Source organism: Ornithodoros turicata, chromosome 3 (assembly GCF_037126465.1).
Source record: "Ornithodoros turicata isolate Travis chromosome 3, ASM3712646v1, whole genome shotgun sequence".
Taxonomy (NCBI): Eukaryota; Metazoa; Arthropoda; class Arachnida; order Ixodida; family Argasidae; genus Ornithodoros; species Ornithodoros turicata.
In genome coordinates, this window is record NC_088203.1 from 107,183,657 (window position 1) to 107,199,054 (window position 15,398).

Genomic DNA, 15,398 nt, shown 5'->3' on the forward strand with positions numbered 1-15,398 from the left:
GCCGACCCAAGATCGTGTCACTTCCGTGCGCCGGGCTGAAGAGCTCCAAGTAGAGCGCAACAGCTGTCCTCGGCTGGGAGTGCGCGATCAAATTACAAACATATCATCGACGTGCAGGTACAGAGTTTCGGCTATTTTCCATTTGTATATATACTTGCTAGCCTTTACTGCGGCATCCACAGGTGGCGCCGTCACCGCGGAACACTGATGCCTCGCCGAGGCACACTGTTAGCGCCGACCCAAGATCGTGTCACTTCCCTGCGCCGGGCTGAAGAGCTCCAAGTAGAGCGCAACAGCTGTCCTCGGCTGGGAGTGCGCGATCAAATTACAAACATATCATCGACGTGCAGGTACAGAGTTTCGGCTATTTTCCATTTGTATATATACTTGCTAGCCTTAACTGCGGCATCCACAGGTGGCGCCGTCACCGCGGAACACTGATGCCTCGCCGAGGCACACTGTTAGCGCCGACCCAAGATCGTGTCACTTCCCTGCGCCGGGCTGAAGAGCTCCAAGTAGAGCGCAACAGCTGTCCTCGGCCGGGAGTGCACGATCAAATTACAAACATATGACCGGCGTGCAGATACAGAGTTTCGGCTATTTTCCATTTGTATATATACTTGCTAGCCTTTACTGCGGCATCCACAGGTGGCGCCGTCACCGCGGAGCACTGATGCCTCGCCGAGGCACACTGTTAGCGCCGACCCAAGATCGTGTCACTTCCCTGCGCCGGGCTGAAGAGCTCCAAGTAGAGCGCAACAGCTGTCCTCGGCTGGGAGTGCACGATCAAATTACAAACATATGACCGACGTGCAGATACAGAGTTTCGGCTATTTTCCATTTGTATATATACTTGCTAGCCTTTACTGCGGCATCCACAGGTGGCGCCGTCACCGCGGAACACTGATGCCTCGCCGAGGCACACTGTTAGCGCCGACCCAAGATCGTGTCACTTCCCTGCGCCGGGCTGAAGAGCTCCAAGTAGAGCGCAACAGCTGTCCTCGGCCGGGAGTGCACGATCAAATTACAAACATATGATCGACGTGCAGATACAGAGTTTCGGCTATTTTCCATTTGTATATATACTTGCTAGCCTTTACTGCGGCATCCACAGGTGGCGCCGTCACCGCGGAACACTGATGCCTCGCCGAAGCACACTGTTAGCGCCGACCCAAGATCGTGTCACTTCCCTGCGCCGGGCTGAAGAGCTCCAAGTAGAGCGCAACAGCCGTCCTCGGCTGGGAGTGCACGATCAAATTACAAACATATGATCGACGTGCAGGTACAGAGTTTCGGCTATTTTCCATTTGTATATATACTTGCTAGCCTTTACTGCGGCATCCACAGGTGGCGCCGTCACCGCGGAACACTGATGCCTCGCCGAGGCACACTATTAGCGCCGACCCAAGATCGTGTCACTTCCCTGCGCCGGGCTGAAGAGCTCCAAGTAGAGCGCAACAGCCGTCCTCGGCCGGGAGTGCACGATCAAATTACAAACATATGATCGACGTGCAGATACAGAGTTTCGGCTATTTTCCATTTGTATATATACTTGCTAGCCTTTACTGCGGCATCCACAGGTGGCGCCGTCACCGCGGAACACTGATGCCTCGCCGAGGCACACTGTTAGCGCCGACCCAAGATCGTGTCACTTCCCTGCGCCGGGCTGAAGAGCTCCAAGTAGAGCGCAACAGCCGTCCTCGGCTGGGAGTGCACGATCAAATTACAAACATATGATCGACGTGCAGGTACAGAGTTTCGGCTATTTTCCATTTGTATATATACTTGCTAGCCTTTACTGCGGCATCCACAGGTGGCGCCGTCACCGCGGAACACTGATGCCTCGCCGAGGCACACTATTAGCGCCGACCCAAGATCGTGTCACTTCCCTGCGCCGGGCTGAAGAGCTCCAAGTAGAGCGCAACAGCCGTCCTCGGCCGGGAGTGCACGATCAAATTACAAACATATGATCGACGTGCAGATACAGAGTTTCGGCTATTTTCCATTTGTATATATACTTGCTAGCCTTTACTGCGGCATCCACAGGTGGCGCCGTCACCGCGGAACACTGATGCCTCGCCGAGGCACACTGTTAGCGCCGACCCAAGATCGTGTCACTTCCCTGCGCCGGGCTGAAGAGCTCCAAGTAGAGCGCAACAGCTGTCCTCGGCTGGGAGTGCACGATCAAATTACAAACATATGATCGACGTGCAGATACAGAGTTTCGGCTATTTTCCATTTGTATATATACTTGCTAGCCTTTACTGCGGCATCCACAGGTGGCGCCGTCACCGCGGAACACTGATGCCTCGCCGAGGCACACTGTTAGCGCCGACCCAAGATCGTGTCACTTCCCTGCGCCGGGCTGAAGAGCTCCAAGTAGAGCGCAACAGCTGTCCTCGGCTGGGAGTGCACGATCAAATTACAAACATATGATCGACGTGCAGATACAGAGTTTCGGCTATTTTCCATTTGTATATATACTTGCTAGCCTTTACTGCGGCATCCACAGGTGGCGCCGTCACCGCGGAACACTGATGCCTCGCCGAGGCACACTGTTAGCGCCGACCCAAGATCGTGTCACTTCCCTGCGCCGGGCTGAAGAGCTCCAAGTAGAGCGCAACAGCTGTCCTCGGCTGGGAGTGCACGATCAAATTACAAACATATGATCGACGTGCAGATACAGAGTTTCGGCTATTTTCCATTTGTATATATACTTGCTAGCCTTTACTGCGGCATCCACAGGTGGCGCCGTCACCGCGGAACACTGATGCCTCGCCGAGGCACACTGTTAGCGCCGACCCAAGATCGTGTCACTTCCCTGCGCCGGGCTGAAGAGCTCCAAGTAGAGCGCAACAGCTGTCCTCGGCTGGGAGTGCACGATCAAATTACAAACATATGATCGACGTGCAGATACAGAGTTTCGGCTATTTTCCATTTGTATATATACTTGCTAGCCTTTACTGCGGCATCCACAGGTGGCGCCGTCACCGCGGAACACTGATGCCTCGCCGAGGCACACTGTTAGCGCCGACCCAAGATCGTGTCACTTCCCTGCGCCGGGCTGAAGAGCTCCAAGTAGAGCGCAACAGCTGTCCTCGGCTGGGAGTGCACGATCAAATTACAAACATATGATCGACGTGCAGATACAGAGTTTCGGCTATTTTCCATTTGTATATATACTTGCTAGCCTTTACTGCGGCATCCACAGGTGGCGCCGTCACCGCGGAACACTGATGCCTCGCCGAGGCACACTGTTAGCGCCGACCCAAGATCGTGTCACTTCCCTGCGCCGGGCTGAAGAGCTCCAAGTAGAGCGCAACAGCTGTCCTCGGCTGGGAGTGCACGATCAAATTACAAACATATGATCGACGTGCAGATACAGAGTTTCGGCTATTTTCCATTTGTATATATACTTGCTAGCCTTTACTGCGGCATCCACAGGTGGCGCCGTCACCGCGGAACACTGATGCCTCGCCGAGGCACACTGTTAGCGCCGACCCAAGATCGTGTCACTTCCCTGCGCCGGGCTGAAGAGCTCCAAGTAGAGCGCAACAGCTGTCCTCGGCTGGGAGTGCACGATCAAATTACAAACATATGATCGACGTGCAGATACAGAGTTTCGGCTATTTTCCATTTGTATATATACTTGCTAGCCTTTACTGCGGCATCCACAGGTGGCGCCGTCACCGCGGAACACTGATGCCTCGCCGAGGCACACTGTTAGCGCCGACCCAAGATCGTGTCACTTCCCTGCGCCGGGCTGAAGAGCTCCAAGTAGAGCGCAACAGCTGTCCTCGGCTGGGAGTGCACGATCAAATTACAAACATATGATCGACGTGCAGATACAGAGTTTCGGCTATTTTCCATTTGTATATATACTTGCTAGCCTTTACTGCGGCATCCACAGGTGGCGCCGTCACCGCGGAACACTGATGCCTCGCCGAGGCACACTGTTAGCGCCGACCCAAGATCGTGTCACTTCCCTGCGCCGGGCTGAAGAGCTCCAAGTAGAGCGCAACAGCTGTCCTCGGCTGGGAGTGCACGATCAAATTACAAACATATGATCGACGTGCAGATACAGAGTTTCGGCTATTTTCCATTTGTATATATACTTGCTAGCCTTTACTGCGGCATCCACAGGTGGCGCCGTCACCGCGGAACACTGATGCCTCGCCGAGGCACACTGTTAGCGCCGACCCAAGATCGTGTCACTTCCCTGCGCCGGGCTGAAGAGCTCCAAGTAGAGCGCAACAGCTGTCCTCGGCTGGGAGTGCACGATCAAATTACAAACATATGATCGACGTGCAGATACAGAGTTTCGGCTATTTTCCATTTGTATATATACTTGCTAGCCTTTACTGCGGCATCCACAGGTGGCGCCGTCACCGCGGAACACTGATGCCTCGCCGAGGCACACTGTTAGCGCCGACCCAAGATCGTGTCACTTCCCTGCGCCGGGCTGAAGAGCTCCAAGTAGAGCGCAACAGCTGTCCTCGGCTGGGAGTGCACGATCAAATTACAAACATATGATCGACGTGCAGATACAGAGTTTCGGCTATTTTCCATTTGTATATATACTTGCTAGCCTTTACTGCGGCATCCACAGGTGGCGCCGTCACCGCGGAACACTGATGCCTCGCCGAGGCACACTGTTAGCGCCGACCCAAGATCGTGTCACTTCCCTGCGCCGGGCTGAAGAGCTCCAAGTAGAGCGCAACAGCTGTCCTCGGCTGGGAGTGCACGATCAAATTACAAACATATGATCGACGTGCAGATACAGAGTTTCGGCTATTTTCCATTTGTATATATACTTGCTAGCCTTTACTGCGGCATCCACAGGTGGCGCCGTCACCGCGGAACACTGATGCCTCGCCGAGGCACACTGTTAGCGCCGACCCAAGATCGTGTCACTTCCCTGCGCCGGGCTGAAGAGCTCCAAGTAGAGCGCAACAGCTGTCCTCGGCTGGGAGTGCACGATCAAATTACAAACATATGATCGACGTGCAGATACAGAGTTTCGGCTATTTTCCATTTGTATATATACTTGCTAGCCTTTACTGCGGCATCCACAGGTGGCGCCGTCACCGCGGAACACTGATGCCTCGCCGAGGCACACTGTTAGCGCCGACCCAAGATCGTGTCACTTCCCTGCGCCGGGCTGAAGAGCTCCAAGTAGAGCGCAACAGCTGTCCTCGGCTGGGAGTGCACGATCAAATTACAAACATATGATCGACGTGCAGATACAGAGTTTCGGCTATTTTCCATTTGTATATATACTTGCTAGCCTTTACTGCGGCATCCACAGGTGGCGCCGTCACCGCGGAACACTGATGCCTCGCCGAGGCACACTGTTAGCGCCGACCCAAGATCGTGTTACTTCCCTGCGCCGGGCTGAGCTCCAAGTAGAGCGCAACAGCTGTCCTCGGCTGGGAGTGCACGATCAAATTACAAACATATGATCGACGTGCAGATACAGAGTTTCGGCTATTTTCCATTTGTATATATACTTGCTAGCCTTTACTGCGGCATCCACAGGTGGCGCCGTCACCGCGGAACACTGATGCCTCGCCGAGGCACACTGTTAGCGCCGACCCAAGATCGTGTCACTTCCCTGCGCCGGGCTGAAGAGCTCCAAGTAGAGCGCAACAGCTGTCCTCGGCTGGGAGTGCACGATCAAATTACAAACATATGATCGACGTGCAGATACAGAGTTTCGGCTATTTTCCATTTGTATATATACTTGCTAGCCTTTACTGCGGCATCCACAGGTGGCGCCGTCACCGCGGAACACTGATGCCTCGCCGAGGCACACTGTTAGCGCCGACCCAAGATCGTGTTACTTCCCTGCGCCGGGCTGAGCTCCAAGTAGAGCGCAACAGCTGTCCTCGGCTGGGAGTGCACGATCAAATTACAAACATATGATCGACGTGCAGATACAGAGTTTCGGCTATTTTCCATTTGTATATATACTTGCTAGCCTTTACTGCGGCATCCACAGGTGGCGCCGTCACCGCGGAACACTGATGACTCGCCGAGGAACATTGTTAGCGCCGACCCAAGATCGTGTCACTTCCCTGCGCCGGGCTCATTCACGAGAAACTTCATGACAATTCGCTGTTCGATGTGCGCGCTCACCTCGTTGTCGGCCATCTTGTCCAGCACGTGTCTCCTGTTTAGCACAAACTTTGGACCACCACGTGGTGAACGCGGAGGCGGAACACCTCACTCGTAGCCAGAAGGGAGCAGGCATGGCAGTCTCTGAGAAGCTGCTGAACCGGTTCCAATCCGAAGGGGTCGAACTTGTACGTATGAAACCTGGATGCATGATTTCACCCCCGTGACTAAAAGAAGCAGCATGAAATGGCGATATAAGGTTTCCCCGCCGCCAAAAAAAAGTGGCTGTCTGCTGGGGAAGTCCATGGGAGCTGCCTTCTGGGACATGCGGAGTGTCATCTAAGTGGAGTTCTTGGAGCAAGGGGTCACGATTAATGCCCAGTACTACTCCACGTTGATAAAGAGTGCCGTGCATGCGAAACGCAATTTGCGAGACTGGCTGACCTCTCCTCCCAGACAGGCCTGGTTATCTTTCCCTATTGTAAAGTCTCTCCAAAATGTCTTCAACTTTCAGGTCTTCTGCGTACCTCATCTACGTACCTCAGTATGCTCTCTACATGAACCCCTGATCATTGAATTTCTGCCCAAATTTTTCGGTCTACGCACGCTAATACCAGACCATTTAAAATACGTGCTTACCTTACGCCTAGATCTCTTTTTTGCCTATACGTTCCCGTTCACTTCAATCAACGTGAAATCCAAATAAATTTGAAGCAACTGCAAAAAATTCCCTAGACTCAGAAAGAAAGGTAGAATTTCCTACCCAAGCTGGTAGAACGACAGTAGTAGCTTCTACCATTCCGTGCCAATCCACGCGCGCCTTCTCTTCCGCGGGTATAAACGGCGGCTTCCCCCTCTCTCTCACTCGTTTGCTCTAATGAAAAATGTGTAAATTTCCTACCCAAGCTGGTAGAGTGACAGTTCGTACTCTGCAGTTATATCAAAAGGGGTAAAATTGGTTTGAATGGAAATCTGGTTGCAATACAGCTCAATGGGTAGAAAATTGTTGTGCAAATAAAACTCCCCGTTCATCATCTCTAAATAAACTGATTGTTGTTTCCTACTGAGCACACCGCTTGATTTTGGAATTTAGCGGTTCCGTACTCTTCAATTCCTGTTTCTATGGACGAATCGAAAAATCTCCGAAGGTAAATTACAATATAAGTAAAGAACATATGTCGGATTTTTTTTTATTCCGAATGGATAATTTATATTTCAAATCTTGAGGTTTTAAAATTTTAAAAACAGTTCATAACTACATGCCAAGTACATGTCCCCGATAATATAGCACGACATGATAATCCTTCTTTATACGGCTTTATGTAATTTAATTGTGAAAACAAAAACTTGTAAATATTGTACTTGCGGTTTCTTTAGCAACCCCACTTGTTTTGTGAGTCCTGATCATCAAACCCGCGCTTTCACTTCCATTTGTGCTGGGTCTCCCTTTTAACAAGCTGAAATTCTTATGAAGCACTTCTGTTCTTATAGTACAGCGAGCACTCCTGTTTTATGGTATGCCATTCCATCTTGACTTCTGCTCACAGCCTCGTAAAATTTCCGCAGCTCCATCCAAAAACTGACCTTCAAGTTCATATGCGATGTCAACTACATACAACGAGGATGTTGACGTATGGTAAACAGCGGTTCAACATCTTGACGTTGTTCGGAGAAGACAAGATACATCGAATCATTATCCCGTCATTATTCGTAGTTGGTTTTACTTAGAAAAAGCATTATTTTTCTGTTTGTTCTTTAGATCCACTCTTCAGTCTCCGTATGATTTGATACTCGAAAGATATATTATATTCTTCGCCACAGATACACACGCACAGACAGATGCAATCGACTTTGGCCACACAAAGCCTTTGTGGGACGTTGAAGGCTCGAGAGGCCCGAAACAACTTTTTAATAGATGCACTCCTATTCGTCGTAAAACGTATAGGAATACATCTCCATTCCAAGACAGTTGAAATACTACAGGGTACTTTTTTTTTAAGTCAGGACGAAGAATTCGTCAGGTGACGAATTCAATTTCTTCCTTTTCTTTTTTTCATTCAAACTTAAGCTTTTATTTTTATTTTTTATTTTGTTTTATTTAAGTTTTGATTTTTTATAAAAATGATTTTAAGGCTAGAGCAACGTGAATTTTGTTTTCGCAGGTGGGATATACGGCCGTGCGGACACCCTGTACTGGACGACTAATTAGCTAAAATTCATTCATGAACTTATGAATTGGATGTTTTCTGGGAAATGCGATATAGCAGCCAGGTCAGTCATTGTTCAAACCCACACCATAGCGTACCACCAAACCCACCGTAAAGAAATAAAATTCCATTGCGCCATTTGCATTAAATATTTGTCCAAGTCTCGAGACGCTCATTTGTGAACCGTTCATCAAGCTCCGTGTGCGACATGATGATGATGAAGCATGATTTACGGCTAATGACTGCAGTTGAAAAAGCCGAGAGGCACTCGCAATAATTCTTGCTCCGTGGTGTATTTCTACGGCGTATTTTACGGCTGGCGCACCACCAGCAAGATTGAAGACCACAACGAGACTGGTTTCTGCTCTACCGTTGTGCTAGAAAAATTATTCTTAACGTATTCAGCATTGTTGAGGACTTATTCTTGACGAATATTTTGTATAAAATTCCACGGATTTGGGTGAGGGGAGTCTTCCAATATTACAACATGACAGTTGTCCGACGTAAAGCTTCGAATTATTGTTATTATATTACGAGGAGGTGAAATATTTCAACAAAAAGTGTTTCACGTGGCCACTAATTAATATATATATATATATATATATATATACATACTGGAAGAAAGGGGTTCGGGCGACCGCGAAATTAAATAGGTACTAACAAAATATGAGGCAGACAACGAAGATGTAGGAAGTAGAAAAAGGGGGAGTTATTTATTTACTAGTGGAAAGTTAAGGGGGAAGTCAACGTTGCGGCGGAAGCTCCGCCTTCGTCAGGACTGACGTCAGTCCTGACGAAGGCGGAGCTTCCGCAGCAACGTTGACTTCCCCCTTAACTTTCCACTAGTAAATAAATAACTCCCCCTTTTTCTACTTCCTACATCTTCGTTGTCTGCCTCATATTTTGTTAGTACCTATATATATATATATATATATATATATACATATCGTGCGATATAACCTTTGAAAACGAAATTGGGGGAAAAAAATAAACGTTTTCGCAGAAACGTATTTGCAGGAGGGGAGCCGCGTCTTCATCGTCATTGTCTGTATAGGAGCAGACAGGCCGCCAGAGTTCCATTGCCTCACAGGCGAGAAAGGAGGATAACGGGAATGTTGTCTCTCATTTACACATCAGGGTGACGATACTTTCATGGGCTTTCAGGGCTTTCATTACTTTCAATTGCTGCTGTTTGTAGCGCCAATAACCAAATAGCTTGCAGAAGCAGTGAAAGGTCGGGAGTCAAGATTATTATTCACAGCCTCGAGCCGTTCTCTGAGTTTTGTAAAATGGACACTGCATGATTATGTAAAGTGTGACTTTCGGAGTGTTGTAGACGTTGCATAGCGAAATGTATGTGAGCTTCATTTTGTATAAAGTGTTGTCCGTAAGTAGAACTGACAGATTCTGTGGATGGCAGTTTCCAGTGTTCGCAATTACGCAGAAGCTTAAAAGAAATGGTGCCCACCAGAGAAACAACATAGCTCCAGAAACAATCCACTTATTCAAAGAAGGGAATGTACTCTATGATCTGAAGGGCTGTGCCATTTTGTGGCACGGAATTGGACACGGTGCTCGAACTGTCATCATGGCGCATTCTATTGGCAGAGCTGGGTCAAAGTTTTGCCCCGGGAAGGGACAAAAACTGTTCCATTGGCAGAACGGGGCATGCGTTGAATGTTTCATTGGTGGAGCAGGGGAAAAAAAAATTGCTCCAAGGAGCGATGACCTCAGCGGAACAAGACAGAGAAGCGTGTGTATTGTCATCAAGCAGGAGAGTTACCTATAGAGGTAGTCCCCTTTGCACAGACACTAACTTCATGTTACAATCCTACAAGCTAGATGACAACACTCTCTGGGAGAGTTTGCTTTTCGTACTGGCCATACCAAGCGAACAATCCAAGCACGGGAGGGTCGCTGCGGAGGGCAGCACAGTCCTGGCGAGCTTGCTAGAACATGACTTGCCACTCACCCTGAACGTGGCGGAAAAGACGAGTAGACGTCAGCCAGCGGCGAGGGCACTCCACAAGACCGTACATTAGTTCCTCACGGACAATGTGGCTACGAAGCCCTGCCTTGACACCTGACAGCCAGAAATATAGCTGCGTCTCCGAAGTCGGGGCCGCCGAAAGCCAGCCGGCAATGACGGAACCAAATTTGAAAGGTAATTTCGGTAATTAGTAATCGGGTTGCGTTAGATGCCCACCAAAAAGGGTAGATTTTTGGGAGTGTTGGTATTTCCATAAGGAGACTGCGAAGCCCTCAAACTCGAGAGAAACGACGTCTCTCATTCTGTCAGTCAGTATCTACTGTAAAACTGCTTTTCCTTATTTATATTTTTTTTTGCGCGGAACGATTTTTCGCGTTTTTCGCGAGGGGGGGGGGGGGTTCCCGAAATCCACCATTAAGAATAAACCGCTTAAGAATAAAACATTCAAGAATAAACCGCTTAACAATACACGGTTAAAAATATATCTCCTAGATACACCGCTTACTATTCCCGCTTAGAGATCACTGTTTAATAATCCACAATTAAAAATAAACTGTTTCAAAATCTCCTCACCAGCTAGCACGGAGGCGGATTGATTGCAATTTGCCCCGGGTTAGATCAGGTTATGTTAGGTTAGTTTTGTTTGGTTTCGGTTAGTTTGGGATAGTTTAGTTTGGTCCTGTGAGGTTAGTTGTCGAGTAGTAGAGACGTATGTCGACACAGTTCCCCCAGAAGTCGGCCCAGGATAGACATTCCTAAGGGCGTCAGTCGTGACGTCGCCAACTACTGTGAGGCCGACAACGGCGAGCCCTTTCACCAGCAACACCACCACGACGTCATCAGTCATTGCCATCATAGTGCATACACGCACATACATGCGTTATTATAGGGGGATATGTTTATTAAAGAAAAGAGAAGGGTAGCCAGGCAAATAGCCGGCTTGCTAGTAGGAAAATTATTAAAGAAAGTACAAAGAAAAGGGAAGAAAGGAAACGGATTTAGGAAAAACATATTTCCAGGAGCGGTACTGCAAGCAATACTGCCACGCGACCGTTCGGTCGTATTCCAAGACACGGTCCGCCAAGGCATACCGCGTTAACAAGCTAGTTGACGTAAAAATGTACATGCGTTTTTACCTCTAAAAGTAACAGGTACACTCTTAGAACGTTGACTCATTGTCACGTTGGTGTGATGACTGTCTGTCCAGGAGAGACAGTAGCCACAATAACGTGACAATCACAATGTCACATAGGCTGCCCATGAGCCCTGTGGCTCCGACAAAACGGAGGAGAGCGGCGGTGACAGCACACTGGTTCGGGTGCAGGACGGGGCCAAGGAAAGGAACCAAGGAAAAGCCCTTACAGATAACATGGAGTGCACGGCATAGGACTGCAGATGATGTTGACAATGCAGGAGATGGCTTCTACGCCACATGTAGTGCAGTTTGGCGAACTTAGCCGGCTCATTTTCAAGAGAAGCGACGGAGTACGGGCAACATTGAGTCGTAGGTGGTGGAGAGGGGATTCTTCTTTACGACTCCAGTGGCAAGCGACAACAAATCAAGAAATTCCATCAATGGGTCGACAGATCTGCAAGAATGCGTTATACATGGTAGTTTCGGCCCAGAACTGCCGGGGCCTGGAGACTCCCGAACAGATGCGCAGGCTACGAGCCTGGATGCTAGTTGAGTAGTTCTCGTTCTTGGGTTTCATTGAGAGCATGTAGGATGGGTAAGGTACCGCAATGTCTGCAACACCAGGGCTTGGTGGACACGACAGACCCCAGGATGTATACCACAATTCTGTTTCAAATTTTTCAAATTTTTCTGTTCTGTAGCATCTTCGAGAGACAAATTTCCCGACTCTGGTTTCTTACGCGATTAGGAAGAAATTATAAATTTGCGTTTTTAGAAATTAGCGCAATTTTGGCGCCATTGTCTTCAAAAAGATGTGGGGACACACGGAGGCATTTTTTCTTTCGTTTTCAAACTCGCTCACTATTTGTCCCACATTCTGTTTCGGTAAGTTCGTGCTGGGTACACTCTAAGAAAAAAAGGTTGAAAACGGGTAGAAGCGCAACAGTTCTTCCCGACCTATTTTCCCTCTACCGGCTGCAGGTTGAAGTTGTGCTATTTCTGCCCTTTTGCTCAACTCTCTCCCCCTAACGGTAGAACCACTGTGGCAATCTTGTCACTATTAGGGTTCAAGTGACCCTTTTTTTCTTTTTGTGTGTTTCGTAGCAGGGTCACTAATGGAAGTGTAAATGGAGTCACTCAAGCGACGAGAATAGTTGAGGGTTACTAATCCTGCGCACAAAGGCGTTTGGTCCAACTTCGAGGTCACTGTTCAAGAGATTAGCCAGAGCGACCAAGCACAGAGTGTCTGCGCTAGCGCGGAATCGCTGATTGTGTAAAAGGGGTCAGTATAGAGACGAACGCTGAAAGTGACAGACTGTCGGTTTGCACGTGGACATTGCTGCACCGAAGGCCATGCGTGCGGCCTAATGACTATGCTGAGTCGGGTATTTGCATCTGCATGGTGGAAGGTGTTATCGGTTCAGCTGCAATGGTATGAACATAAGCAAGGTGGAGTTAGGACGGAATCAGGTGAGTAATTTTGATATTCAAGATTTTTCTTCCCAAGCGTCTTATATGCAGTGATCAGATGTGTTTTGCGGATTGCGTGTTCGGGTTGACCGGCATGTCGTCTGACACTTTTTCAGCATCCTATGAAACTGCAATATGAGCAAATGCGTTTCTGTAATTCACGCAGGTGACCATGACAACTTTAGCACGGCACCTTATCAGCGCCCGCCGGATGTGATTACGGGATCCACTTCGAAAATGAAGAAACGGAGCCATAACATACGGTGAGCCACTGTTTGATGGGAGAAGGCATTCATCGCTCGAGTCAAGGTTTTTTAGATGTGCGCTGTGTTTTTTATTAATTTTTTTATTGGCTTTTGTTCACTGCCGGGTTAGCCTTCTTTTTGCATGCCTATTTCTGAGGGAATCACACATGTAAACATATTTCTGAATTTTTCTGAGAAGTGAAACATATACCGTCGTTATTATTTATCGCTTATCTTAAATGCTCTATTAATGCCATTTACATTTCAGTTGAAATCATCCGTCCTGCCACGTGTTCCTCCGGCCAGATATTATAGACCGGGCGAAGATTCGTGTGTATTTAGAGCGACACAGTAGTGTGAAACGTCGAGCCCTCAGAAGTTATCCCGATGCCCTTGTTATGGTGCATGCATGTGGAATTTATGTGCAAGACAGTCCATGCAAGTGCTGTGCAGTCTGATGGATGCAACAATGTAGTCGTCTGTGTTGTGTCATGTTTTCTTTCGTGTCTCCGTGCTCAGGCTTCTTCAAAATGGATGTACCTTTCACATTGGTAAGCGCAAGTGTACGATTCCAATTGTGACGTGCTAATAAAATGCTGTGACCAGTAACAGTTGTCTACGTACATGTTCTATCTTATCCACACAAATACTATGCGGCAAGTTCTTCTCAGAAGGGCAGACTTCCTTCATGAAAGGGGGAGTAAATATTTCCCTACAAGGCCTAAATGCCCCGTCATTACGGGTAGAGATATGCCACCGGTAGGCACAGCACGAATAATAGCAGATATTCTTACCATTTCGGGTAAAAAATTATCTTCCAATAAGGGAGAACAGTTCTACTCACGGTAGAACTGTCTTCCGGGAATGGTTGAATATTTAGCGTCAAGATGGGCAGATATTTCTCATCCTTGGGGTAGAGGTGTCTTCCATATGGAGAGAAAAGATAGACCCCCCAGAGGAATAGCAGTCAACCATGTAGGGGCAGAATTTTGCCACTAACAGGGTAGAATTCTCTTCACACTCAGGGGTAGAACTGTTCCACCAGTGTGGTAGAAATGAAGGGGTAGAAGTGTTTCTACCCCTCACTTTCTACCCCCAAAGGGTTGAGAATCTGTGACAACACACTTCTACCCCAAAAGGTAGAAAATTACACCTTTTTTTCTTAGAGTGTAGTGGTAGCCGAGTACACTGACTCAGCATGAATCAGCTTAGAAACCCATATACGACCTCACTTTTGAAATTGCGTGAGCAGAGGCAAAAGAAAAAAAGAAAAAAGTAATGGCAAACGCTAAAAATGATTCAAATGGTTCCGAAATATGACATAATATGCAGCCGTCATGTTTTACGACTATTAGGAAGAAATTATATTTCGGAATTATACGACAACATTTGTGTCGTTGCGATTCGTAATGTAATGTGGAGGAACTTTAGGATATCCATCACATACGCAATCTCAAAATATGCATTTAACATGAACTCCCGGCTCCCACCTATAACGCTCCTACTTTTGCGATGTCGAATGCTACCTCTGAGTTTGATTTCAAAAAAGAAAAAAGAAAGAAACGAAAAAAGCCTGGCATGCGCGCGCACAGATGAGTGACCTTTACCACCTTTACGGATCTCTGAGAAAACAATTGTTTCCTCTGGAAAGAACCTTTGTTGATGAAACAATATTGTGTCAGTGGAAATAAACGATTGCAAGTGTTATCATAGAGAAATCGTTCAATGATTCTATTTGAGGCACGTTCTAGGAGTGCAACGAGAATTGCTTTTTCCTACACAGAGCAGTTAGGAAATATTTCCTGAAGCGCTGCGTCACAGGCGCCCACCTCGTGCCCCCCTCCCCGTAACCTCCCCAGAGGGGAGGGGGGTAGCAGCCCCCTCCGGGAAGTCTACTCAACTGACACTCAAGATGAACGTTTCAAGGGATAACCTAAGGATCCCGCATTTCGTACAAGTGAACATGGAAGTACCGTAAAAATTTGCCTCACAGCGTCACACACAGAACACCCGACACCCTGCGCGACCCCTGTGTACATGAAGGGGGGGTCTGTGTTCCCCGGCCCCTCCGGCAGATTGAAAAATCTCCGCCTGGCTGTCGTGGAACTTATTCGGGACAACTTTCTTTGCTTGGACGCTCGTAAACAATTTGGCAAATATTCGCGCACAAAAGAACTGAGTTGGCCGAGATTTGAAAGAAATAAGACCGTTGCATAATTGCGACTGTTTTAAAC

At 48.1% G+C, this 15,398-nt stretch overlaps 1 protein-coding gene across 1 annotated transcript in view; it reads right to left on the bottom strand.

The window, feature by feature from the left end:
* The window catches only part of LOC135389150 (uncharacterized), a 46,252-nt gene that overhangs the window by 13,921 nt on the left and 16,933 nt on the right, over positions 1 to 15,398 (bottom strand). The gene's annotated exons all lie outside the window — the stretch shown is intronic.